The following is a 25,576-nucleotide window of genomic DNA, read 5'->3' as shown; positions in this document are numbered from 1 at the left end:
GATCAGCCCTGGGATTTCTTTGGAAGGAGTGATGCTAAAGCTGAAGCTCCAGTACTTTGGCCACCTCATGCAAAGAGTTGACTCATTGGAAAAGACTCTGATGCTGGGAGGGATTGGGGGCAGGGGGAGAAGGGGACGACCGAGGATGAGATGGCTGGATGGCATCATCCCCTCAATGGATGTGAGTCTGAGTGAACTCCGGGAGACGATGATGGACAGGGAGGCCTGGCATGCTACGATTCATGGGGTCACAAAGAGTCGGACACAACTGAGTGACTGAACTGAACTGAACTGAACTGATCCCATCCCTGGTTCAGGAAGATTCCACATCCTGTGGAGCAGCTAAGCCTGAGCACCACAACTACTGAGCCCAGGCTCTAGGGCCATGAGCCGTAACTACTGAGCCCACGTGGCAAAATTACTGCAGCCCATGCCCCTAGAGCCTGTGCTCAGCAGCAAGAGAGGCCGCTGCAATTAGAAGCCTGCACACTGCACAAAGAGCAGTGCCTGCTGCTGCAACTAGACACAGCCCGGAGGCAGCCACGACACCAGTGCAATCAAAAGAAGAAAGAGAACGATTTTTAAAATGTTTTTTAAAAGATGAAACTTAACTCAATGTAAAATTTTTATTTTTGTGCCTGCTTCACTCCTACAGTATACTCAAAATCCATCTAAATATTCAGAGAAACAGAGGTATACTTACTGATAAACTTGGCAGTAATATTGGTCTTTTTTTTTTTTTTTTCAAAATCCTGATTTCTAAAAGGTTCAGAATATAGAAAATCAGAATTTGGTAAACTATGGTTTATATGATTTTTAACTCAAATGAGAATCCATTTATTTTTCTTCTACATCAGTTCAGTTCAGTTCAGTCGCTCAGTCGTGTCCGACTCTTTGCAACCCCATGAATTGCAGCACGCCAGGCCTCCCTGTCCATCACCAACTCCCGGAGTTCACTCAGACTCATGTCCGTCGAGTCGGTGATGCCATCCAGACATCTCATCCTCTGTCGTCTCCTTCTCCTCCTGCCCCCAATCCCTCCCAGCATCAGAGTCTTTTCTAATGAGTCAACTCTTCGCATGAGGTGGCCAAAGTACTGGAGTTTCAGCTTTAGCATCAGTCCTTCCAAAGAACACCCAGGGCTGATCTCCTTCAGAATGGACTGGTTGGATCTCCTTGGAGTCCAAGGGACTCTCAAGAGTCTTCTCCAACACCATAGTTCAAAAGCATCAATTCTTTGGCACTCAGCTTTCTTCACAGTCCAACTCTCATATCCATACATGACTACTGGAAGAAAATGATATTTGCCTCTGTGATTGTCTTAAGTAAAATTCTTTAGTGCAAAGAAGTGAAATCCCTTCAAATTAGCTCAAGTCAATGTGGTATTTTTAAAAGGATACAATAGAGATCTCACAGAAATAACGTCAGAAATTTCAACCAGAAAAAAAGTAAAAGCAGGTCCCAGAAATGGACCTACCCTCAATGTCTGTAGTACATGGCATAAAAGTACAGTGGCTACTTACCTACCGCATGACTAAATATTTAAAAGGGATAAGTCAAGATACCAAATTGCAAAATACCATAGATAAATAAATTTATCATTGTACATATCTAGGTTTTCTGCTGATAAGCAGATTTTGGATGACTAATAAAGATATATAGAAGCTATAAATAATATGTTCCACAAGATTAATTATTACTCTCATTTCAGCAAAATTGCTGGTTATATTGTTATAATCAAAATGGTGTCTTAATTTGTGTTTTATCAATGGTAATACTAAATTAGACAACCACTCTTGAGTTATGGGGCTTCCTTGGTGGCTCAAACGGTAAAGAATCTGCCTGCAATACAGAGACCTGGGTTTGATCCCTGGGTAGGGAAGATCACTTGGAGAAGGAAGTGGCTACCCACTTTAGTATCTTTGCCTGGAAAATCTCTTGGACAGAGGAGCCTGGCAGCCTATAGTCCATGAGGTTGCAAAGAGTCTGGACACAACAGAATGACTCTCACTTGAGTTAATGACAGTTCTTAAATAATATATTTGTGTATATCAATTTGGACAAACTTTGTTCTTATGAGGCAGTGGCAACAGGAATTGTCAATAACTCATGAATGAACCAAGAATTTTATATTCCATAGTTCAAAATGTAATAAGATTGTGCATGAAAATTATCATTCCACAGAAAACATTACAAAATACAATTTCATGTCAATGTATGGCAAAACCACTACAGTATTGTAAAGTAAAATAAAGTAAAAATAAAAATTAAAAAAAAGAAACACCACAAAAAAATAAAATAAAATAAAATATCAAATTATACAAATTTATGTTTGTAAACAAGTTTATGTTTCATTTTTCTTCGTTTCTTTTCATAGTATCGCTGCTGCTGCTAAGTTGCTTCAGTCGTTTCCAACTCTGTGTGACCCCAGAGACAGCAGCCCACAAACCTCTCAGTTACATAATCAGCATCTTGCATGCTACCATGCACATTTATGTATTTATAAACAATATAAATTGTTTATTATTGTAAAATGATACTTTCCTACTATGCACCACTATTCTAAATAATATACCAATTGTGAATTCCTCTGGAGTCACAAAGTGGAGAATTTGAAGAGAAAAAAAATCCAGTAGACATCCTGCACTAACCTAAAGTACATTTTATCCTGCAAAAACCAATTGTACTCATGTGGTTGAGAGAAGCATTTGACAAGTTAGTCTTTTCACTTACCCAAGGGCTCTACTTGCCCAAGCCTGCCCTGCACTCTAAACACCACCAATCTCTGCCATCAAAGGGGCACAGCCACAGTGGGCAAACTGTTTCTGGTTTCAAGGACATAAGGCATATGATGTGAAGAAACATTTCCCTTAGGACTGAATTGTGTTAGTCACAAGAATGGATGTTTAAAATGTGGGGTCCTGCTGTGACAGTGTTTAGTGCTGGCTGCCAAATGACAAAGGTGCCCTTGAGTTCTTTAGCACATTGATGTTTCTCATGAGTTTGTGATCTGTGGAGCCCAGGTGCTTTAAAGAGTTCATGGCAGGAGTCCCTCTTGCTTGCACAAATGGCAATCCTGCAGATAAAGACCAGAAAACCTGGAAGCCCAGGACTCAATTTCTCAAGGAGCCGCATGGTTTTGGTGCTGCTTCTCTGCATGTTTGCTGTATTTTCTTGCTTCTTTCTGAAAAAAAAAAAAAAAAAAGGCTTTCTGTGTCTTATGTATTTTCTCTGTTAGTCACTCAGTCATGTCTGATTCTTTGCAATCCCACAGTCTGTAACCAGCCAGGCTCCTCTGTTCATGGAATTCTCCAGGCAAGAATAGTGGAGTGGGTAGTCATTCCAGGGGATTTTCCCAACCCAGGGATCAAATCTGGGTTTCCTGCATTGCAGGCAGATTCTTTACTGTCTGAGCCATCAAGGTCTCTATGACTCCCCCAAAATTTCAACTATCATGTTGCATTGTTGTGCAATGGTTCTCACCCACTCTACTGAACCTTTCAGTTTAAATTTCTTTCATCAGGCTTCTTACTCCAAAACCATCTGGCTCATCATGGGTCAGATGCCCACCTCTTAATCAACTGGGGCTAAAAGAAAGTGTAATAGATAGCATGCCATCCAATTTATACATTGATCATGTTAAAAGTCAGAGTTTATGATCTACTGGCAATTGAAATCTTATTCGTACTGAGGAAAAATACTATTCAAAAGTCAAATATTTCATCTTGTGTTTTACCCTTTGGGAAATGAAAGTTTTATCAAGAAAATGATAAAAACATGAACTTTTTTTAAAAGTTAATTTAACTACTGAAAATATCAGATGTCAAGGCAGTGGTTTTGCTGTTCTGATCTTTGTGTTTCCAGTGGAGATTAAATGAATGGAGTGAATGAGTGATGAATCTCTTCTACATTCTATTGGGTATGTTTGATGACATTACACAAAGTGAGACCTCTGACATCTAACACTATCTGTGCATCTCCAGATAAGTCATTTACTATCATCTTTTCCCCAGAAAATGCCAGGCTCTTTTTCCTGCCTTAATATTGATCATTTCTGCCTAGACTGCTCTTCTAAATAACTATGAAACTCATTCAGTCAACTGTGATATTCAGCTACTCTGAATATATTAATATATATATGATGTCTCTATATATTAATATATAGACATCATTTTGACATATAATAGGTCTTAATTATTATTTGTTCAATGCATGAATTACGATTTAAGTAATAAAATCAAAGTAATAAGATATTAACAACAGCAGAGGGGTAAGTTCTAGTTATAATATAATTGTGTGGCAAATTGATACCAAGTAGTACAGAAGTCACTGAGTAAGAAGTTAAGGTCTAATGTTGCATAAACAAGAGGTAGAAAGTTCATAAAAACAAGTTAAATATATCAATAGCATGCAATCTATTGCATTAAGTAACATACATTTTCAAGTGTTCATTGATTCTGATTATATGATGAATATTAATTCATAATATGATGATGTAGGGTCAGAGAAAGGCTACAGCGTGATCATTTAAAAAACTGATCTTTCAATTAGTTGCTTGGTCTTTAAAAAGTAGATAATTGCATTGATCAAGCTAAATCAACTAGCTATTTCCAAATTATAAGAAAACTGCCTAATTAAAGGAATTAAGGAGTAAAAAGGAGTGGAAAGTTTTATATCTCACATTTCATGTTGCTCTATTGAAAGGGGTAATCTAATTAATGACAAAAAGAGAATAATTATCCATTTGTTGATTGAAACAGTTTCCTGGCTTAGATTTTCTTGAGCCTCTTTATGGCACTGATTTCTTAATAGCCTATTTAAAATTAAAGGGAAGTGCTTTCAATATCCTGACTAAAGTAAGTTTTAGATGTCTGTTTATTAGACTGTGAGCTCCTGATTTGGGAGACTGTCATATGTGTTGTTGACTCTTCCAATTAAAAGCCTCTTGATGAAAGTGAAAGTGGAGAGTGAAAAAGTTGGCTTAAAGCTCAACATTCAGAAAACGAAGATCATGGCATCCAGTCTCAGCATTTCATGGGAAATAGATTGTGAAGCAGTGGAAACAGTGTCAGACTTCATTTTTTTGGGCTCCAAAATCACTGCAGATGGCGACTGCAGCCATGAAATTAAAAGACGCTTACTCCTTGGAAGAAAAGTTATGATCAACCTAAATAGCATATTCAAAAGCAGAGGCATTCCTTTGTGGACTAAGGTCCGTCTAGTCAAGGCAATGGTTTTTCCAGTGGTCATGTATGGATGTGAGAGTTGGACTGTGAAGAAGGCTGAGTGCCGAAGAATTGATGCTTTCGAACTGTGGTGTTGGGGAAGACTCTTGAGGGTCCCTTGGACTGCAAGGAGATCCAACCAGTCCATTCTGAAGGAGATCAGCCCTGGGATTTCTTTGGAAGGAATGATGCTAAAGCTGAAACTCCAGTACTTTGGCCACCTCATGCGAAGAGTTGACTCATTGGAAAAGACTCTGATGCTGGGAGGGATTGGGGGCAGGAGGAGAAGGGGACGACAGAGGATGAGATGGCTGGATGGCATCACTGTCTCGATGGGCATGAGTCTGAGTGAACTCCAGGAGTTGGTGATGGACAGGGAGGCCTGGCGTGCTGCAATTCATGGGGTCGCAAAGAGTCGGACACGACTGAGCGACTGAACTGAACTGAACTGAGCATATTTTAGGTAGTTAATGTTTGCTGCACTGATAGAAAGTAAACTGTGAAAATAAACATATAAAATAATATATTTTGAACTACTATGAAATTAAGAACTTGGATCTACGTCTAAATGATAAGTTACTTTTGCCAAGTCACTGAAACAAAACCCTCCTATCAGTGGTTCAATATCATGCAATTAAACAACCAGCTGAGATGTATCATTTTTACTTTTCAAACAGTTCTTTGAACAGTCTCCAACACATATTGAGTTCTTTCGATTAATCACATTACTAAAATTCAGTAAACATGATAAAGGCACAAAAAAAACATGTTTTTTGTCTTAATAACTAGCTAATGGAATATTTAATAGGAAAAGAATCATATTCATACTTCAGAGTGACTCTGTGAATCAGACTGTAAATTATCAAAAGGCTTAGAAAATCATCATTCATAAGTGTGAGAAGATGGCAATTTGGCAGTACTAATTGAAATTATTTACCCTTAACCTAGATGTCATTTATCTTTGAATATAGAGATACTTGAAGATGTTTGAAATGACATTTGTGCAAGGTAATTTATTTGGTATCACTTGTAACAACATAATAGTGGAAATATCCTAAGTACTTACAAGTAACTGATTAAATATATATAGTCAGTACATTCAGATGATAAAATACCTTGCAACAATAAATAAAAATAAGTAGTGTGCAGAAAAATTAAGCTGCAAAATATATGCTTTTGTTTATGTACAAGAGAACAAAAAGAATATGTGTTGGTGTGCATGTGTGTGTTTATTTACGGATGTATAAAATATCTCTGAAAGGACACAGAAGAAACTTGATCTTGCCTTTCTGTCCAGAGGAAACCAAGTGGCTAGAGGATAGATATGCGAGAAAGCTTTTTCTCTCTACTCCCTTCTCTAGTGTTGAATTTAGAACCATGTGACAATATTACATAGTTAACATAAATATTAAATCCTTTTTTGAAAGACTGAAAAATAAAAGCAAGAGAGAAATAGTTTCTTCCTATAGTTGTGATCTACTTTGCACTGTTTTCTCCATAATCATTTCCTTATTTGTTTCACTGACTTGCCATTATGACTGCCAATTTCTTAAAAATAAATCTCTAGGAATAAAAAAGGGAAGGAAACTTGTTTTAGACATGAAGACAAGGAGAAGAGAAGGAGAGGAGGTGAAAGAGTAGCAAACGGAGAAGGAGAGGTGGGGAGAAGAAGAAATAAAACAGCCTTCTATAAAGAGACCAAATTCTTCTGACTCTTCTAGCCAAGGTTTTGACAGATACAGTATCTTCAAAATTCATTATTCAAACATTCCACTTATCTCGTTAAAATCCAAACAGCTCACACCTTTCAATGAAACTCCTATTTTTTATATGGAAAAATATTCACTTTAGGATTTATTTTTTAAAGTTGGCAATGATGATGGCAAGTCAGTGAATCAAATAAAATGATTATGGGGAAATTAGTGCAATCTAGACCATGGCTCTAGGAAGAAACTATTACTATTTCTCATTTGGTTTTATTTTTCTGTCTTTCAAAACTGAATTTAATATTTAGGTTGACTATGTAACTCTTGCCCCATCCACCCACACACAAAGCAGTTGAGACAAGTAATAGAGACAACAATTATTTGTTTATATTTTGTTTTGTCGATTGGTTGGTTGGTTTCCGTATTATAAATAACCTGGTGTCCTGTTTATATTGGACCAGATGCCATTTCTGGTTCCATTGTTGTTGTTGTTGAGTCGCTTCAGTCGTGTCCGACTCTGTGCGACCCCATAGACGGGAGCCCACCAGGCTCTCCCGTCCCTGGGATTCTCCAGGCAAGAACACTGGAGTGGGGTGCCATTGCCTTCTCCATTACTAACCACTAAATATTCCATGAGGCCCTGGTGATATACAAGTGAAGAAAACAGAAGTGTTCATCCTCTAATAAAAAGCAGAGATTTTCATATAATTAACTGAAACATAATGTGATGAACGTCAACTGGCAACACCACTTGCTACAATCAGCTGAGAAGTGAGAGAAAAGTTGTATTTGGGGAGCAGAGCTGTTAGTGTAAAAAAAGTGACACCATCTCTGCTTTACAGGATAAGCAGGGTTTTTGTTTTTTTTTTTTTCCAGACAGTAAAGGAGTGAAGGACATCTCAGGCTGAGTAATATAATAGTAAGTTACTTAAGAGTATCATCATGGATAAAGCATGAGAAATCCCCAGCATATTAAATACAGCTACACTCTTTTCTCTGCTCAAAAAATGATAATGAAATTAAAGCAACTGAGAAGGAGGATACTACTAGTAATAATGGCCTCTGCCTTACCAAACAATCAATAATCCACAGAAGAGTACTTAATCATTTGAAGGATGTGAGTTGTAACTTTGGTATTTGAAAACTCTTCCACCCACCTGTCTCTAAGGTCACTCCACTCATATCAATATTCAGGTGAGAGAAGAACATGTCGCTTTGTATTGTTACAACACCTTTCTTCCCATCACCCCCACTCCACTCTTATTATGTGTCCTGAATAAGACAAATAACTGCAAGAACTTCACCAAGAAAAACAGGGAGGTCATGTTAATTATTGTGTGACCTAAGATGTAAAACAAGTCTGAGAATTCTGGTTGGTCAATGAATAACCACCATGTCCACATCAGAGAGTCAAGTCCAGCATTTTTAATACATACATACCAGGGTCCCCAGGGCCTGACAAGGCTTTCCGAGTGGCTCAGTGGGTAAAGAATCCGCCTGTAATGCAGGAGACACAGGCAATGTGGGTTTGATCCCCGGGTCTGGCAGATCCCCTGGAATAGGAAATGGTAGCACAGTCGAGTATTCTTGCTTGGAAAATTCCATGGACAGAGGACCCTGGAGGGCTATAGTTCAGGGGGTCACAAAGAGTTGGACACAACTGAGCTCGCGTGTGCACACACACACATGCACAGGCATAAGGCATGACGTGTTGGAAATAAGAAAAGATGTTCCTTCGTCTACGCAGAGGATATTACCAATGAGTACCTGGCAAGGAAGACCTGTGAAACATCTCAATAACATTTTAGCCAAGGAATGATCCTCATACATGACACTTAACTTCAGCAGAAGGAGATGGGTTTCTGGCCACAGATTTGCCCAGACCAGATCCAACTTTCTAACATTTCCTAAAGAAATGGAGGGAGAGACCGTAAACCACTCCAAACAGCACATTTCCACGTTAGCAAAATGACTCAGAGGTTACACCAACAACTCAATGGTTCATTCAGAATTTGAGTGGGAAAAGAAGCTTGTTGACTGGAATATGTTCGGTATGGAATACGGAGTCCTAGCACCAGGCTGGAGTTTTTTCAGCCTTGTCTTCTTTTCTTCATGGTCCCAAAGGTGAATGTCTTTAACAACTCAGTTTTAATAGTACATGGACTAGTGGGGGACTGGGGAGGATAGTAGAGGATTATGTTACTTCTTACCAAGTATTTTATTTTCTTCGCTTCTGGAGAAAGAATTATTTTTCTTAATAACTGAATCCTAGATGAATCACCAGTCTTGTTAGGACCTTTTAACAGCTAGTCCATCACTTCCACCACATACCTACAGTCATTCTGCAGTTTAACCTCATCAGCTTCCTGAGGAAATGTACTTGGACATGACACTGAATCAGCACCTCTGGATTCTGTAATACAGAATGGCATGGCACATTACTTCAAATGAGCAGCAGCTATAAACTAGAAGCAAGAGAACCAGAAATATTCTGTATTTTCTGACTTTCACACTGATCAGACTCAGTCTCAAGTATTCAAATCCAAAACAGCCTGTTGGATATTATGTCAAATTAGATACTCCTATATTACATGATGGTGCTTCTCAGGTGGTGCAGTGGTAAAGAACCTGCCTCCAACAGGAGATGCAAGAGATTTGGGTTTGAACCCTAGGTTGGGAAGATCCCTTGGAGTAGGAAATGGCAACCTGGTCCAGTATTCTTGCCTAGAAAATTTGGACAGAAGAGCCTGGCAGGCTACAGTCCATGAGATTGCAAAGAGTTGGACACAACTGAATGACTGAGTACGTATACACACATATCACATAATCTGCATACATTTATGTTACCTTACGCATCAGTTCAGTTCAGTCGCTCAGTCGTGTCCGACTCTTTGCAACTCCATGAATTGCAGCACGCCAGGCCTCCCTGTCCATCACCAACTCCCAGAGTGCACTCAGACTCACTTCCATCGAGACAGTGATCCCATCCAGCCATCTCATCCTCTGTTGTCCCCTTCTCCTCCTGCTCCCCCCCAAATTCCTCCCAGCATCAGATTCTTTCCCAATGAGTCAACTCTTCGCATGAGGTGGCCAAAGTACTGGAGCTTCAGCTTTAGCATCATTCCTTCCAAAGAAATCCCAGGGCTGATCTCCTTCAGAATGGACTGGTTGGATCTCCTTGCAGTCCAAGGGACTCTCAAGAGTCTTCTCCGACACCACAGGTCAAAAGCATCAATTCTTCAGCACTCAGCCTTCATCACAGTCCAACTCGCACATCCACACATGACCACTGGAAAAACCATAGCCTTGACTAGACGGACCTTAGTTGGCAAAGTAATGTCTCTGCTTTTGAATGTGCTATCTAGGTTGGTCATAACTTATCTTCCAAGGAGTAAGCGTCTTTTAATTTCATGGCTGCAATCACCATCTGCAATGATTTTGGAGCCCCCAAAAATAAAGTCTGACACTGTTTCCACTGTTTCCCCATCTATTTCCCATGAAGTGATGGGACCGGTTGCCATGATCTCCGTTTTCTGAATGTTGAGCTTCAGGCCAACTTTTTCACTCTCCTCTTTCACTTTCATCAAGAGGCTTTTGAGTTCTTCACTTTCTGCCATAAGGGTGGTGTCATCTGCATATCTGAGGTTATTGATATTTCTCCCTGCAATCTTGATTCCAGCTTGTGTTTCTTCCAGTCCAGCATTTCTCATGATGTACTCTGCATATAAGTTAAATAAGCAGAATGACAATATACAGCCTTGATGTACTCCTTTTCCTATTTGGAACCAGTCTGTTGGTCCATGTCCAGTTCTAACTGTTGCTTCCTGACCTGCATATAGGTTTCTCAAGAGGCAGGTCAGGTGGTCTGGTATTCCCATCTCTTTCAGAATTTTCCACAGTTTATTGTGATCCACACAGTCAAAGGCTTTGGCATAGTCAATAAAGCAGAAATAGGTGCTTTTCTGGAAATCTCTTGCTTTTTCCATGATCCAGCGGATGTTGGCAATTGATCTCTGGTTCCTCTGATCAGAGGAAACTTTTCTAAAACCAGCTTGAACATCAGGAAGTTCACAGTTCACATATTGCTGAAGCCTGGCTTGGAGAATTTTGAGCATTACTTTACTAGCATGTGACATAAGTGCAATTGTGTGGTAGTTTGAGCATTCTTCGGCATTGCCTTTCTTTGGGATTGGAATGAAAACGGACCTTTTCCAGTCCTGTGGCCACTGCTGAGTTTTCCAAATTTGCTGGCATATTGAGTGCAGCACTTTCACAGCATCATCTTTCAGGATTTGATGCTATACCTTATGCATTAGCCTATATTATAAAACTATTTCATTTGTTTAGCTTTATGGGAAAATGAAGTGTCTAACAGCAGTGAATTTTACCAAAAAGCAAAGCCTATAACTTCGAATGACAACTACTTTTAAAAACATTTATACTAATTTTTATGGAATTCTTTTAAAAAGAAATGGCATTTATTCTTGTTAAGCAGATGTGGGTATTATTTAAATTTTTCTTGCTGACTTAAAGTCTTCATTAAGAATAAACCTCATTAAGAATGTATATAGATTGAATGTGTCTCCCTTCTTATCTACCATTCTTGCCTTCTTTCTACATTTATGTTCTAAATTTCTACTCATAGAAAAAACTAATAAAGCTTTTTCTACTCATGTACACTATATACACACGCATCAAATAAAAAGTCAATAAGCTTAGTGTTGTGGAATCAGTAATTGTTAAGGGCATGAATTCATGACAGAGGTTTTATGACAATTAGAGAACTTATAAGTTTTTTCCACATAATTCCAATTCAGGGCTCTATTCCAAAGGCTTTAGATGACTGGCAAGGTGTTAATGTAGTTTTATACTAAATATAAAAGCCTCTGTTCTTCAAACTTTTTGGCACATATATCAAAAAAAAAAAAAAAAGTAAATGACAATTCTTTCTGAATCTGGAAAGGCTTCCTTCTCTACATACCAATCAAGGATGCCCTAAATTAGAACATCATATCAAACCCTGAAGGGTAAACTGTAATTTTTTTGGCTTCACAGTAGATTAAAAAAATATGTTGCACGATGGGAACTTGAATATATATGGTATCCTGTTCAACAAGATTTGAATTTAGGAATTATTAGCAAAGCCTAATTAATTCTATTTGTAGGTTCAAAGGCAAATAATTTCTGAATTATCATTTTAAGAGTAATTCCCATATAACTTGATTTTGAATGATTTTTTAATAACCTAGTATGAAATATATTTGAATATCTGAATGTTTAGGTCTGTATAACACATGTCAACTTCAGTAATTATTTGCAGGCATTCTGATATGAATCCACACCAGAATCAGAAGTATCACTGTGTATTTATGCTGAAGCATGTTTCTAAATTGTTTCCCTGTTTGCTGTACAAAAATGCAATAACAATATTAATAAGTAAATATCTAAATGCTCATCTGAAATAAACACTAAAAAACCTTAAGTGGGACTTCCCTGGCAGTCCAGCAGTTAAGATTCTGCACTCCCCTGCAGAGCTCACAGGTTCAGTCCCTGGTTCCCACAAACTGCCTGGTGTGGCCAAAAATAAATAAATAAACAGTCATCTCTAGGTTCATCTTCATTTTATCTAGCTCTCCATGAAATTATAGTGACTCTGAAATACTCACAACTCAGTTTACACATTCAGTCCCAAATGTTTACACATTCTACCTCTGAAAATTCTGAATATCATCACATCACTCTTTTTCACGTGTTTACAGATAATTAGATTCGATCCAAAAAGATGTTATCAGAGATAGACTAAACCTTGTCTTGTTGTACAAACAGTGACCACACAGTCCACTATGTCCAGGGAAATGCCTGTTTATGTCCGTTATACCATGTAATCTTGATCATGTCCCCATTTCACGCAAAATGGCTCAGTTTAAGCAATCAATTTTATGGTTACTCAATCTATTGGGTTAATTCAGAGACAACCCAAGAAATGGAATGGTTTTGCTTCTTCAACCTAAACCTGAGCAACTTGGATCATTGGGAGGAGAGAGTAGAGGTGCCAAGAAAGAGAAAGGGACAGAAAAGCCTGTAATGTTATTTAAATTTCTGCTTATAAAAAGAGAGTGAACTTCAAGTTGGAAAGACTACATTATCATTCAACTTGTCTCATGCCTGCTTCTAATCTGGCAGTTCAGTAATGTGTGGTGTACTTTCCAAGAATTAAAATAACACAAAAAGTAAGAAGGTGTTTAGAACTGGGTCATACTGGGACACACGTTTGAGAAAATCTCTGAAATAAATTCTTAAGGGATATTCTACACTCATCATTTTGGAGACTGCCATTTCTCTTGTAATATGTCTTCTTCTAATCCAAGAATGTATGAAAAGAAAAAAGATTATTACCTAATTTTGTGCTAAGATTATTTAGGGTTTTAATAATCCCTGTCCTACTTTTTGCTGACTTTTGCTTTTGTAACAAATGACTCTGATGTTGCTGCTGCTAATGATGATGGTAGTGGTGTGATGGTACAAAGATGAAAAAACAATGATTTCCAGTCATATGACATGACAGATAGACAGACTCACATTTCAGGGAAGTACTAGGAATAACAGACTTAGTATTTAACTATGCCATTTATTAACTCTGTGAACTTGAGTAAATCAAGGTCAGATCACAGAAAGTCAAGGTTCTTTAAAATTCTGTAAAACAGGGAGATGGACTTCCAGAAGTAGATCTGGCTCAAACAATCTAGAAATATCTGGAGTTTATTTTAGAGATATAAGCAAAAAAAAAAAAAATTATATATTCTCTTTCACAATCACATAGTCTTCACATTCAGCACATCACCTCCAAATTTCCTCCTAAAGTTTACTAAGGGGCCCCTTTCATGGAGAGTTACACTAAAGATGCAATCATTGCCTGCCCAGGAGCTGCCTTTTTTTTTTCAATTATCATTCCCTCCTTTCCCCTTCATTGAAATTCCAGAAGTGAATTGAAATTCCAGAAGTGAACTGAAATGAAAGTCACTCAGTTGTGTCCTACTCTTTCCAACCCCATACACTATACAGTCTATGGAATTCTCCAGCCCAGAATGCTGGAGTGGGTAACCTTTCCCTTCCCCAGGGGATCTTCCCAACCCAGGGATCGAACTCAGGTCTCCCACATTGCAGGCAGATTGTTTACCAGTTGAGCCACAAGGGACACTAAAGGATACGGGAGTGGGTAGGCTATCCCTTCTCCAGCAGATCTTCCTGACCCAGTAATCGAACCAGGGTCTCCTGCACTGCAGGCAGGTTCTTTGCCAACTGAACTATCAGGGAAGCCCTGAAATTCCAGAGTGAGTCCAACTTCTTTGTTTCCAATTGTCTGCCCTGTATTGTTTTACTAAGGTATTAACTAATTATTAACTGTGATATTTTTCTCTCCAGTCTCCTTCTTGACCTTTGATCTGTCTCCATCTCTAATTTAGAGTTTAATTCCCTGAAGCAGAAACTAAACCTACAACGTGATATTTAATAACAAACGTCGTGTTTGCTCTAAAAATATAGCTTTTTATTGTTTCTTTTCTCTTTTTTTGGTAAGATTGATTATTTTATTTCCAGGTACACTTCAACTTCTTAATCCTTCATAGTATTGTGTAAGAACTTGTGTTAACTGAACTAATGAATTCATTTTTACAAATTGTGATTAAAAAACCTATAACATAAATTTATCATCTTAACCATTTGAAAGTGTACAGTTCAGTAGTGTTAAGTATATTCACATTGTTGTACAAAAAATCTCCAGAACCTTTTCATCTTGCAAAACAGAAACTCTGTAAACCTTTAAATAACTCCCTATTACCCCCTCCTACAAGGGGGAAATAACCACCTATTACACACCATTCTATGTACTGTTTCTAAGAATTTGACTACCCTAAATAAATTATAAGTGGCATTTTTAATAAAAATATATGTATTTAGTCATAACTTTATTATGATTTTACACCTTATATATAAGTCCAGTTATGTATCTTATGTAACAGTTCAGTCACACAGTCTTGTCCAGCAATTTGAACCCCATGGACTGCAGCACACAAGGCCTCCCTGTCCATCACCAACTCCCGGGGATTACACATCTCATGTCCATCGAGTCAATGATGCCATCCAACCATCTCATCCTCTGTTTCATCCCCTTCTCCTCCCAACTTCAATCTTACCCAGCATCAGGGTCTTTTCAATTGAGTCAGTTCTTTGCATCAGGTGGCCGAAATACTGGAGTTTCAGCTTCAACATCAGTCCTTCCAATGAATATTCAGGACTGATTTCCTTTAGGATGGACTGGTTGGATCTCCTTGCAGTCCAAGGGACTCTCAAGAGTCTTCTCCAACACCACAGTTCAGAAGCAAAAATTCTTTGGCACTCAGTTTTCTTTATAGCTGGCAGGCAGGTTCTATATCACTGGTAAAGAACCTGGGAAGCCCATAACTTATTTACACAGTACTTTAATTCTTTTCAAGAACTTTCATAGGTAGCCCCTCTGTTTTCCTCAGGGAATACACTTCAAGATTACCAGTTCAGTTCAGTCACTCAGTCGTGTTCGACTCTTTGCGACCCGATGAATCGCAGTATGCCAGGCCTCTCTGTCAATCACCATCTCCCGGAGTTCACTCAGACTCACGTGCATCGAGTCAGTGATGCCATCCAGCAATGTCATCCTCTGTCGTCTCCTTTTACTCCTGCCCACAATCCCTACCAGCATCAGAGTCTTTTCCAATGAGTGAACTCTTCACATGAGGTGGCCAAAGTACTGGAGTTTCAGCTTTAGCATCATTCCTTCAAAGAACACCCAGGAATGATCTCCTTTAGGATGGACTGGTTGGATCTCCTTGCAGTTGAAGGGACTCTCAAGAGTCTTCTCCAACACCACAGTTCAAAAGCATCAGTTCTTCAGTGCTCCGCTTTTTTCACAGTCCAACTCTCACATCCATACATGACCACTGGAAAAACCATAGCCTTGACTAGATGGACCTTAGTCGGCAAAGTAATGTCTCTGCTTTTCAATATGCTATCTAGTTTGGTCATAACTTTTCTTTCAAAGAGTAAGCGTCTTTAATTTCATGGCTGCAGTCACCATCTGCAGTGATTTGGGGGCCCAAAAAGATAAAGTCTGACATTGTTTCCAATGTTTCCCCATCCATTTTCCATGAAGTGATGGGACCAGATGCCATGATCTTCATTTTCTGAATGTTGAGCTTTAAGCCAACTTTTTCACTCTCCTCTTTCACTTTCATCAAGAGACTTTTGAGTTCCTCTTTCTTCCATAAGGGTGGTGTCTTCTGCATATCTGAGGTTATTGATATTTCTCCCAGCAATCTTGATTCCAGCTTGTGTTTCTTCCAGTCCAGCATTTTGCATGATGTACTCTACATAGAAGTTAAATAAGCAGGGTGACAATATACAGCCTTGACGTACCCCTTTTCCTATTTAGAACCAGTCTGTTGTTCCATGTCCAGTTCTAACTGTTGCTTCCTGACCTGCATACAGATTTATCAAGAGGCAGGTTAGGTGGTCTTGTATTCCCATCTCTTTCAGAATTTTCCACAGTTTATTGTGATCCACACAGTCAAAGGCTTTGGCATAGTCAATAAAGCAGAAATAGATGTTTCTCTGGAACTTTCTTGCTTTTTTGATGATCCAGCGCATGTTGGCAATTTGATCTCTGGTTCCTCCGCCTTTTCTGAAGCCAACTTGAACATCTGGAAGTTCACGGTTCAAGTATTGCTGAAGCCTGGCTTGAAGAATTTTGAGCATTACTTTACTAGTGTGTGAGATGAGTGCAATTGTGTGGTAGTTTGAGCATTCTTTTGCATTGCCTTTCTTTGGGATTGGAATGAAAACGGACCTTTTCCAGTCCTGTGGCCACTGCTGAGTTTTCCAAGTTTACTGGCATATTGAGTGCAGCACTTTCACAGCATCATCTTCCAGGATTTGATATAGCTCAAGTGGAATTCCATCACCTCCACTAGCTTTGTTTGTAGTGATGTTTTCTAAGGCCCACTTGACTTCACATTCCAGGATGTCTGGCTCTAGATGAGTGATCACACCATCGTGATTATCTGGGTCGTGAAGACCTTTTATGTACAGTTCTGTGTATTCTTGCCACCTCTTCTTAATATCTTCTGCTTCTGTTAGGTCCATAACATTTCTGTCCTTTATTGAGCCCATCTTTGCATGAAATGTTCCCTTGGTATCTCTAATTTTCTTGAAGAGATCTCTGGTCTTTCCCATTCTGTTGTTTTCCTCTATTTATTTGCTTTGATCGCTGAGGAAGGCTTTCTTATCTCTTCTTGCTATTCTTTGGAACTCTGCATTCAGATGCTTATATCTTTCCTTTTCTCCTTTGCTTTTTGCTTCTCTTCTTTTCACAGCTATTTGTAAGGCCTCTGCAGACAGCCATTTTGCTTTTTTGCATTTCTTTTCCATGGGGATGGTCTTGATCCCTGTTTCCTGTACAATGTAGGTACCTCAGTCCATAGTTCATCAGGCAGTCTATCTATCAGGTCTAGTCCCTTAAATCTATTTCTCACTTCCACTGTATAATCATAACGGATATGATTTAGGTTATATCTGAATGGTCTTGTGGTTTTTTCCTACTTTCTTCAATTTAAGTCTGAATTTGGCAATAAGGAGCTCATGATCTGAGCCACAGTCAGCTCCCAGTCTTGTTTTTCCTGACTATATAGAGCTTCTCCATCTTTGGCTGCAAAGAATATAATCAATCTAATTTCGGTGTTGACCATCTGGTGATGTCCATGTGTAGAGTCTTCTCTTGTGTTGTTGGAAGAGGATGTTTGCTATGACCAGTGCATTCTCTTGGCAAAATTCTATTAGCCTTTGCCCTGCTTCATTCCATATTCGAAGGCCAAATTTGCCTGTTACTCCAGCTGTTTCTTGACTTCCTACTTTTGCATTCCAGTCCCCTATAATGAGAAGGACATCTTTTTGGGGTGTTAGTTCTAAAAGGTCTTGTAGGTGTTCATAGTACCATTCAACTTCAGCTTCTTCAGCATTACTGGTTGGGGCATAGACTTGGATTACTGTGATATTGAATGTTTTGCCTTGGAGATGAACAGAGATCATTCTGTCTTTTTGAGATTGCATCCAAGTACTGCATTTTGGACTCTTTTGTTGACCATGATGGCTACTCCATTTCTTCTAAGGGATTCCTGCCTACTGTAGTAGATACAATGGTCATCTGAGTTATATTCACCCATTCTAGTCCATTTTAGTTCGCTGATTCCTAGAATGTCAACATTCACTCTTGCCATCTCTTGTTTGACCACTTCCAATTTGCCTTGATTCATGGACCTGACATTCCAGGTTCCTATGCAATATTGCTGTTTACAGCATCAGACCTTGCTTCCATTACCAGTCACATCCATAGCTGGGTATTGTTTTTGCTTTGGCTCCATCCCTTCATTCTTTCTGGAATTATTTCTCCACTGATCTCCAGTAGCATACTGGGCATCTACTGACCTGGGGAGTTCCTCTATCAGTATCCTATCATTTTGCCTTTCATACTGTTCATGGGGTCCTCAAGGCAAGAATACTGAAGTGGTTTGCCATTCCCTTCTCCAGTGGACCACATTCTGTCAGACCTCTCCATCATGACCCACCCGTCTTGGGTGGCCCCATAGAGCCTGGCTTAGTTTCATTGAGTTAGACCAGGCTGTGGTCCTAGTGTGATTAGATTGAGTAGTTTTCTGTGATTATGGTTTCAGTGTGTCTGCACTCTGATGCCCTCTTGCAACACCTACTGTCTTACTTGGGTTTCTCTTACCTTGGACATAGGGTATCTCTTCATGGCCACTCCAGCAAAGCACAGCCACTGCTCCTTTCCTTGGACGAGGGGTATCTCGTCACTGCTGCCCCTCCTGACCTTGAACGTGGAGTAGCTCCTCTTAGCCTACTAGTAGATGCCTAAAACCACGGATAGTACCAAACTCCGTACATACTAACTTTTTTCCTCTACATATATACCTATGATAAAGTTTAATTTATAAGTTAGGCACACAGATATTAACAACAGTAACAATAATAAAGCAATTATAGCAGTGTATTATAACTGTTACGTGAACATGGTCTCTCTCTCAAAGTATCTTATTGTACAAATGTAATGCCCTTCCATCCTAATTAAGCACTTACCACACACTGTGGCCACAACTTTTGCAGTTTGAGATACGACAGCCAAACTAGCATGAATTTCCTTTTCCTTCTTCACAATTTCATTTTTCTCCCTTATTGAGTTGATAACTTTCACCTTTCCACTTAAAGGAAGCACTTTACTACTTCTCTTTAGCATATAGAAATTGCCATCATCACCACTCTTGTGATTTGGGCCCAATATTAAGTAAAATAAGGGCTAATTGAACACAAACACTGAGATACCAATGCTGAAGGTGAGGGTTCGATTCTTGGGTTGGGAAGATCCCCTGGAGGACAGAATGGAAATGCACTTCAGTATTCTTGCCTGGGAAATCCCATGGACAAGGGAGGCTGGTGGACTACAATCCTTGGAGTCACAGATTCAGACATGATATAGCAACTAAACAACAACAACTGGGATACCTTGGCCAAGAGGGCTACTGAGTGGGTGGTGTACTCTGGACAAAGAGATGACTCACATCTCCAGATCTATGTGAGATTTCATCCTGCTGCCCAGAATGGCTTGCAGTTTAAAACGTATTGCTTATTTCCAGAATTTTGCATTTAATATTTTTTGGACCTCAGTTGACTGCAGGTAGCTGAAATCCTGGAAAGCAAAGCCACAGATGAGCGGACTACAGTTTATTTTAGCCCCTCTTTATTTATTATTCTTCACAGTAACTCCTCTCCTGTCACCCTCCTTCTCACACTTCCCAGGCTTCTAACCCCTTCCATCACAGTCTCTGGAGTCCCATCGCACTGTAAACAAACACTATACTCTAGCCAAAACTTCACTTTCCCTAGAGGATCATTCTCTGACTCTAGAATCCTCTTTGTTCTTTTTTAAATCACTCTTCTAACTTAAATCAAATAAATATATTTTATTCACTAATCTTTAATTGAGAACCCAGGCTGTTTTCTTTTTATTTATTTTTAAATTTAACTTTTTTGTCCACTTATTTATTTTTAATTTTTGATGGCACCAAGAAGCATGCAGAATCTTAGTTCCCCAGCCAGGGATTAAACCCACACCAGCTGCACTGGAAGTATGGAGTCTTAACCACTGGACCACTAGGAAAGTTCCTATGATCCTCTTTGTTTTCTCCCAACTCATATAGTCCAAGGCCATAGCAATGAGGTGTAAGGAGTACATTAGTTAGTAGTCTTTGGTTGGTAATAATAGGCCCAAACTCAAATCTAACTTATAGTTTTTAGAAAGTTATTTATGAATTTACATCATTGAAGAGAGCCATTCTCAAAGGCAAAAACACATATCAGATTATATGCCATGAACCTTCAGTCATTATTTTCACTTGTCCCTCCTTGACTCAATTTTCCCAGGATTCTATTGCAATCTAACTTGATTGGAGGTGAGGAAAACTGCAGGACTGAAAAACTAGGTGCTACCCATGAATGTTAATGGCTCAACATCACTTAAGGACAGCATTTATATGTACTCTTACGTCTTTTTCTACTTTCCAGATCAAATTCAAGAGACAGTGATCTAAGCTAATTTATAGATGAGGGATAAACAGAATCATAGATGATTTTTTTAACTAACTGATGCTACGCTTTCCTTCACCAATTTCAACCAAACGTTGTATTTCAGTACAAAAAAAAACACACACACATTGTATTTCAGTACAAAAAAAAGCATTGTATTTCAGTACAAAAATAAAAGAGTAAGCCCGTCGACTGAAAAAAATAGCACAACCTTAAAGCCTTTGACTGTGTGGATCACAACAAACTGTGGAAAATTCTGAAAGAGATAGAAATGTCACACCACCTGACCTGCCTCTTGAGAAATCTGTATGCAGGTCAGGAAGCAATAGTTAGAACTGGACATGGAACAACAGACTGGTTCCAAATAGGAAAAGGAGTACGTCAAGGCTGTATATTGTCACCCGGCTTATTTAACTTCTATGCAGAGTACATCGTGAGAAACGCTGGGCTGGAGGAAGCACAAGCTGGAATCAAGATTGCCAGGAGAAATATCAATAACCTCAGATATGCAGATGACACCACCCTTATGGCAGCAAGTGAAGAGGAACTAAAAAGCCTCTTGATGAGAGTGAAAGAGGAGAGTGAAAAAGTTGGCTTAAAGCTCAACATTCAGAAACCTAAGATCACAGCATCTGGTCCCATGACTTCATGGGAAATCGATGGGGAAACCGTGGAAACAGTATCAGACTATTTGGTGGGGCTCCAAAATCACTGGAGATGGTGATGGCAGCCATGAAATTAAAAGACACTTACTTCTTGGAAAGAAAATTATGACCAACCTAGAGAGCATATTGAAAAGCAGAGACATTACTTTGCCAACAAAGATCCGTCTAGTCAAGGCTATGGTTTTTCCAGTAGTCATGTATTGATGTGAGAGTTGGATTGTGAAGAAAGCTGAGTGCCAAAGAATTGATGCTTTTGAACTGTGGTGTTGGAGAAGACTCTGGAGACTGCAAGGTGATCCAACCAGTCCATTTAAAGGAGATCAGCCCTGGGATTTCTTTGGAAGGAATGATGCTAAAGCTGAAACTCCAGTACTTTGGCCAGCTCATGCGAAGAGTTCACTCATTGGAAAAGACTCTGATGCTGCGAGGGATTGGGCACAGGAGGAGAAGGGGATGACAGAGGATGAGATTGATGGATGGCATCACCGACTCGATGAACATGAGTTTGAGTAAACTCTGGGAGTCGATGATGGACAGGGAGGCCTGGTGTGCTGCAATTCATGGGGTTGCAAAGAGTCGGACACGACTAAGGACTGAACTAAACTGAACTGAAAAGTCGAGAATTATAATTTATTCAGCAGTTAATCTGAGACTTCAAACCCAGGTTTTGACCTCTCAGAGAGTTTTAAAAGACTGTTCCAATGTATTAAAGGAAGAGTTAGGATATATAGGAGTTTTACAACAAAAACCAAGTAGTCAGAATATCAAAAGATTCTTCTTATTTCAAGAAAACCAGGGTACCAGGGGAAGGCTGGGATAAGGAATAGTTAGGGAGTTTGAGATGGACATGTTCACACTTCTGTATTTAAAATGGATAATGAACAAGGACTTACTTATAGAGGATGAAGCTCAGCTCAGTGCTATGTGGCAGCCTGAATGGGAGAAGAGTTTGGGGGAGAATGGATACATATATAAGTATGGCTGAGTCCCCTCGCTGTTCACTGGAAACTGTCACAACATTGTTAATCAGCTATGAAAGTGAAAGTGAAGTCGCTCAGTCATGTCCAACTCTTTGCGACCCCATGGACTGTAGCCCACCAGGCTCCTCTGTCCTTGGGATTTTCCAAGCAATAGTACTGGAGTGAATTGCCATTTCCTTCTCCAGGGGATCTTCCCGACTCAGGGATTGAACCCGGGTCTCCTGCATTGTAGACAGACGCTTTACCATCTGAGCCACCAGGGAAGTCCAACAAGTCGCCTCCCCGTCGGGGAATCGAACCCCGGTCTCCCACATGACAGGCGGGGATACTCACCACTATACTCCAATACAAAATACAAAGTTTAAAAAAAATAAAGGAAACCAAGACATCTCAAGTTAATGAATTTAGTGCTTTTCTATGTATGGGAGATGCAGAACTGTGGGCTTATCGAGATCATTGCTTTCTGGGGCCAACGTTCCATGCTTTCTCATTTTGAATCTCCTTCAGTTCAGTTCAGTCATTCAATCGTGTCCAACTCTTTGTGACCCCATGAATCACAGCATGCCCGGCCTCCCTGTCCATCACCAACTCCCGGAGTTTACCCAAACTCATGTCCATTGAGTCGGTGATGCCATCCAACCATCCCATCCTCTGTTGTCCCCTTCTCCTCCTGCTTTCAATCTTTCCCACCATCAGGGTCTTTTCAAATGAGTCCGTTCGCATCAGGTGGCCAAAGTATTGGAGTTTCAGCTTCAACATCAGTCCTTCCAATGAACACTCAGGACTGAGTCTCCTTAGAATGCATCATTGTGGGTGGATAGAGTGACTGACTGCTAGACGAGGGGCATCCTGTTTCCATCCTGAGTTTCTTCAGAGCTCATGTGCCAGGTGGGGGGTGGCTATAATGTGATGGCTTAATTGCCACAACATCCTTTGTTTAGTGATGTGGCAGGCAGCATTTTTCACTCTGAGTACATATGTTCACTTATTCAGCTTCTCTTCCTCTGTGGACTCCAATAATATTACAATTAAGCATTATTTTAAATCATAAAACCACAATAATTAAAGAACAAGAGAGAAACAATCCAAAACATGTATTTCAACACATTTCTGGAACATGGAAGCTTGGAAAGAATATTTTGTGCTAAAGCTGTAGCCCAAAATAAAAGAGAAAGGAGCTGCAACAGATCCAGAAAACCACTTGCTGAGCAAAAATCCCTAGATGCTTCAGATTAGAGACTTCAGGCAGAAGGAAGGGTAGGAGAAAATGGAACTAAGAGCTGGAAATTCATTGAAGACCTGTATATAAAACAATCAGATACCTATCTGCTCATCTAGTAACCCATAGTCAAGCATTTCACAGTTATGCCAGAAAACACAACATTCCTCTCTCTAGTATTTGCCAAAAGAAAAGGCAAGTGGGGGGCTTCTCTGGGGGTCCAGTGATTAAGAATCCACCTTCCAGTGTGGGGGGATATGGGTTAGATCCCTAGTCAGGGAACTGAGATGCCACATGCTGGGGAGCAACTAAACCCGAATGCCACAACCAGAGAAGCTCCCATGCCACAGTAAAGACTCAGCACAGCCAAAAGTAAAAAGACAAGGCAGCTGGCTCACCTCTTTCCAGTCAACAAATCTCTTTCACACAGGATGATCACCATCAGTCTTACAACTCCCTCCACTGTACATATAAATGGGCAAGTGATGAGCACCAGGAAACAGAACAGAGGCTGCAGGTAATAGAGAAAGTCCAAGATGAATAGAAAAATGTCCCCTAAACAAAGAGTTTTCAAGAAGCAGCAGAGAACGTCAAATAAAACTTTAGTGTCCCTAGGTAGAAAATATTGTATCCAAAGACTAAGAACACAAAATTATGAGAAAAGGACAACCAAATAAATAAGAGTGTGCATTCAGAAATTATTGAATGATTTCCCAAACCAAAAAAAAAAAAATTCAAAATTTGAAAAATAAAGCACAGGCACTTTTCAATAGGTTAAGAGCAAAAGGAAACAAAGAGAGGAAAATGAGAAAAAAAATCATCAAAACCAAAAATCAGTGTAAGAAGTCCAATTGTTAGAAATTCTAAACAGAAGACATCATTGCATGCCATGTGTTCAATCATATCTGACTCTTTGTGACCCAATAGACTGTAGCCCACCAGACTCAGCTGCTCATGAAAATTTCCAGGCAAGAACACTGGAGTGGGTTGCCATTTCCTCCTTCAGGGGATCTTCCTGACACAAGGATTGAGCTCACATCTCTTGTGTTTCCAGCATTGCAGACGCATTCTTTACCTGCTGGGTCAAAGAGAAGAGGGGGATTATCAAAGAATTAAAACAAGAAAAATTTCCGCAGTGAAAGCAGATACACAGCTTGAATCTAGTCAGGTCTACCTGCTGCCAATAGAATAACTTCAAAAAGAACCACATTATTATAAAATTTCAGAATTCCAAGAGTTAAAAGATATTAAAAGACTCTAGAGAAAATTAGAATCAGAAGCACTGATGGTTGTGTGTTTGTTATATGAGCAACACATAATAGTAGAGTAAAACCTTCAAGGTTGTGTAGGAAGCTTTTTTCAATTTAGAATTCTCTATCCAGACAAACCGCTAATCAAGTGGGAGGGAATGATAAAGAAATTTTCAGGTAAAAGCACTGAAAAATTTACCTCCATAAAACCTTTCTTAGAAAGCTACTTGAGGAATGGTGACAGGTATGAGACTAACGTGAGGTGAACCTTCATCACTTATAGCAAACCATCACTACAAGTGTCAAGGCTGGTAAGTCTAAGAAAAGGCATATAGCCACCAGTTCAGTTCAGTTTAGTCGCTCAGCCGTGTAAAACTCTTTGCGACCCCATGAACCACAGCACACCAGGCCTCCATATCCATCACCAACTCCCAGAGTCCACCCAAACCCGTGTCCATTGAGTCAGTGATGCCATCAAACCATCTCATCCTGTTGTCCCCTTTCAGTCCTTCCAATGAACAACCAGGACTGATCTCCTTTAGGATGGACTGCTTGGATCTCCTTGCAGTCCAAGGGACTCTCAAGAGTCTTCCCCAACACCACAGTTCAAAAGCATCAATTCTTTGGCGCTCAGCTATCTTCACAGTCCAACTCTCACATCCATACATGACCACTGGAAAAACCATAGCCTTGACTAGATGGACCATTGTTTACAAACTAATGTCTCTGCTTTTTAATATGCTGTCTAGTTTAGTCAAAACTTTCCCTCCAAGGAGTAAGCATCTTTTAATTGCATGGCTGCAATTACCATCTGCAGAGATTGTGGAGTCCAGAAAAATAAAGTCTGA

Source organism: Capricornis sumatraensis, chromosome 5 (genome assembly GCF_032405125.1).
Source record: "Capricornis sumatraensis isolate serow.1 chromosome 5, serow.2, whole genome shotgun sequence".
In the NCBI taxonomy this organism is placed as follows: Eukaryota; Metazoa; Chordata; class Mammalia; order Artiodactyla; family Bovidae; genus Capricornis; species Capricornis sumatraensis.
Note: the sequence above shows the minus strand (reverse complement) of the source record.